This window comes from Astatotilapia calliptera, chromosome 23 (assembly GCF_964374335.1).
Source record: "Astatotilapia calliptera chromosome 23, fAstCal68.1, whole genome shotgun sequence".
NCBI classification, from domain to species: Eukaryota; Metazoa; Chordata; class Actinopteri; order Cichliformes; family Cichlidae; genus Astatotilapia; species Astatotilapia calliptera.
In genome coordinates, this window is record NC_137443.1 from 1,312,484 (window position 1) to 1,316,909 (window position 4,426).

The following is a 4,426-nucleotide window of genomic DNA, read 5'->3' on the forward strand; positions in this document are numbered from 1 at the left end:
TGGAGGAGGTGAGGGCTGGGACTGCAGCCCCAAGGGCATACGCAGCCAGGGCTAATTGATAAATTCATTATGACTGTCTGGCAGCACGAGGAGATAAGGTTCAGCAGATAGTATGTACCCTTAAATTATACAGGCTACTGTACTGTACTGTATTTCTCCTGCTGACGCACACTGATCTGAGATGGAGGAAAGTATTTTTACAAATCAAAAGTAGTCGTCTGCCGTCCTGCAAAGGCGCAGCATGCCAGCAAGTGCTTTATTTGTTTTTACAAAAGAATCAGTGCAATCACTCCAAGCGACAGGGGGTTTCTCACTAGCTGTAAAACTCAAAGCGATCTGTGGTTCAAAAGATTTGGAAGTTCCCACTCTTAATATAAGATCATGGTTAATTCTCTCAGGTTTTTGAAGTATATCCTAAAAGAAAGACCTGTTTACATGATAAGTCCTCTTAAAGTTAATGACCAGGAAAGAAGCATCTCCAGTTATTATTTATCAAGCAATTCTCTGCTAATCGTTTGAAGGCTGGTGTTGTTTGAGCAGGCACAGACTACATGCAGTCATCACGCTGTGACTCAACTGTTGCACGAAAATGACATTCTTGGTGCAGCTGGGAAGCATGTCCCGTCTGCCTGCAACGCTAAAACGAAAATTGCATTTAAAAAACCTCTTTAAAAATGAAACGGGTACAGCGTTAGAAAGTGAACGACTTATTGAAACAGTAGGAACGATGGATTATTACAAATTACTGCAAGTGGATTGGTGCACTGATAAGAGCCAGTGTGGTAAGTGAGTCACAAACCCGTGTTGGCGATAAAAAAAAGATTAGGCAAGATGGCAAATAGGCTTAATCCCTTTCCTAGAATTTCCAAGCTAGATTTTGCAGACATTAAATGCCTCAAAGTGTCCCCGTAGGCCAGAGCAATAAAGCCTTATACCCCGAGAGTTAGCCTCAGTTCCATTAGGCTCCCCAGGAAGTGTGTTTAAAAGCTCAAACATGATACTGGGATTTTCTGTCTATTGTCTAATAATGACCTGAAGTAGTTACTGCACCAGCACACGGTCTTTCAAAGACATTTCATGCTGGGTGAGACTTCAGTCTTATAACACATGATATTAGGCCGATCAGGAGTTATTGCCTCGTCTTTCTTTGTTTCACACACCTGGCACGACTTCCTGAAGTTAAAAACATTTGCTTATCAATAACGATTTCAGAGATGTTCCAGGCTCCTGGCAGTCTGTCATGCAGGCATTCCCGTTCATGACATCTGAAAGCTGCACGGGCTCGTCAGCGTCGACTGGAAATGTAGTGGTGAAGGTGAGGAAGGAAGAATCCTGCTTTCGCCCACGCAGAGCTTGAGGTGATTGTGTTGTGGCAAAATATGCAGGAAGCATGCACACACACACACACACACACGCTCATTATTCAGCGTTAAATCAATGTAAAATGACCAATAATGACATGTAGTCGTGCACATAAAAGATGCACGTGCACACGCTCAAGGTTAAACATGCACAGATACCCTAAGCTCTCTCGTCTGCTTTGTTTTTGTGGCTGGGGAACCGAGCAAGTTATAGCTAGTTGTGTGTGTGTGTCTGTGTGATTCCCCCCTCTTCATGAAATCCTGCATCTCTGCCGTTAAGTGCAGGGGATAAAACTCCCTCATCCTTGGTCCTGGCATGGCTCCAGGTCTGGCTGCCTGATGAAAAAGCAACAGCAAATTCCAGGCTTTATTAGCTCGAGCCTGAGAGACATTTGTTGTATCATTTCTGTAACGTGTCACGGGCTGATCACCAATCCATGCTGCTGCTCTCTCGTTCTCCTCTTACAACAACAAGGCCTTTTCACTCTTCTAAATGAGGTACGATGGGTTAATGACGGTTGCGTGCAGACGTGGCTATGCCCTCAATAATTACCTTGCTGGCTTTGCCTCCAGGTGTTCAGCAGACAGCTAATGATGTACTGTCTGAGGAGAGGGGAAGGCAGCGGGTGAGGCAAAAAAGCTACACGGGGGAGCTTGTGATTGGTTGCTATCAGCACTGCGACAACTCGGTGGCACATGTGGTGCAGAAGGACTGGGTGTAAGAAGAGCCCAGAAAAGAAAAGAAAAACAGGAACTCACTCGGGATGTGCTCGTAAAGACAATCCTGCTACATGTCCGTACAGCCGTACTGCTGAAGGGAAATGACACCGTTTTATAAACTGTCTTTCATTTTCAGCCTTGACGTCATTTCTGTGACACGTTTCTAGTTTCCTTGCAGAGATGCGTGGCTGACTAATACAGAAATCAATATCAAGGAATACTCCACCCAAAGGCCCGTCTTCTGAAAGTGAGTCACAGGTCATATATAGAATTCAAGGGTGGATCTAAGAAGTGTGCAGCATGCAACCACTAGGTCAGCGCTTTTTAAGATACGTTGCAGATCAGTCCAGTTTCATATTATCCAAAATATCTTTATCGACTCTTAAACCAGTCCTGCATTTTTGCCCAAATATGATGAAATGCACAGTTCATGCATTCTGCCCCAGCAAGACAAAGTTTGGAGTTTAGTTCAGTCCTGAAAAACAGCAGCATACACTATCGGCCAATGACATGGCAGCAAGTCCATGCCAAACAAATAAAAACAAATAATGATAATAATAATAAATAAAAATAAACTGGTGGAGTGGTGCAGCTTTTGAGGGGAGGAAATGTGGATGTTACTGTTATTTTTATTTCACAAAAGGACACGAGCACGATGGTAAAGTGCAAACTGCACCCAGGACAGAAATAACTGCATTATACAGTGAATGCAACTCTTTGCAAGCATCTGTTCTGACAGCATGCTAACGCTAAGCTAGTGATGATAGAGCTGCGTGCATGCTGGCCCAGGTAACAAAGGCAAGGATCCATGTCTGTAGCAACACTTCTGGACCCCTTTAGTATCAGCTGAGCATGGTTTAAATGTCACAGCCTTCCTGTGTAACTTTGCTGGTGTTCACCTGTTTAGAATTAGAATTAGAATTAGAATTAGAATTAGAATTCAACTTTATTGTCATTGCACATGCACAGGTACAGGGCAACGAAATGCAGTTTGCATGCATCCAGAAGTGCTTTAGTGATATAGATATATTACAATATATATTAGCAATAGTATAGATATGTAAGATATGTTTACCTGCTTCCTGCAGGACAACACACCATGTGACTGGTTTCTTGAACATGACGATGAGTTCACCGTCCTCAAACGCATGCAAGGTGCACCTAATAGAGTGATCAGTGAGTGTGACTGAAACAGAGGTGGTCTTTGTGTTCGTGCGACGAACCCAATCTGTACATGAAGTCAGAGTTTAGGTTCACATTCTGCACCGTCCGGTTTCTCTCTGTCGTCCTACAGCCGCGTTCGTTTGGAGTTTAAAACCAGATGGTGCTTTCAGAAGATTTAAGGAAGTGATCAGTTGAGGGCCAGGTCAATTTTCTGCCTTCCTTCAACTCAGTAAACATCTTAGGATGCATTTCACTAAGGGCACAAACAAATGATCTGCTCTGAGGCTGAAGGAGAACGATAAACGATATGTTGTTGGGACACAGATAATTCCAGGAGTGTGTCTAAAGCTTTTTATCACTGTGAACAAACTGACCACAAAGTATTTCAGCCCATAATGGATAAAAAAAACGTGTAGCAGCTGTTTCAAAGCTACAGAAAAGGATCTTCAGAGATATGATTTCACTGCTGTTCAGAGAAACATGAGGACGTATTGATGCTTCGGTCCAGACAGCAGCATGTAAGCACTGCACATTGTTTAAAGACAGGGTGGGATCCGCCTCTAATGTAATAAATGTCTGAAATTACAGGAACGAACTGACTCACTGTTGAGAGGGGGAAGGATTATCATTCCTGTTGTGCTGATATGTTGTCATGCACACCCACAAAATCTTGTTCTGTTTCCTTCTGGCTGAATATGGAGGGAAATCACATCAGAATACTCGAGATAATCCAGTTGGAGACGGTCAAACTGTCTCATTGTTTTGCTATCGTAACACATTTGCATAATCGCAACCTGGCAGTCGATTTAAGCAGCAGAACACGTTCAGCTTTTTTAACCCACTTCTGTACTCACATCAGAGCAGTTTGAGCTGTATTGCTGACAAATAAACTGTAAGTCATTTTAGAACAGGAGACAGTGGCTGGAGTATCGCACATGCTGCACCGAAATCATTTATGTGCCCATTATACTTTATAGAGGAATACTTTTTAATGGCTCTATCTGGGTTTATGGTGCCTATAGCGTTTCCTTTATCTGTGACACACTTTCTAAAATATTCTTATCATTTATTATGGCTTCAATAATTTTTATGATTCAAAAGAGTTTCTATGTTCGTTCCACTGGATCTCTGTGCCACACGGTCTGAAAGCTCCCAGCTCCGCATCCACACACCAACCAGTA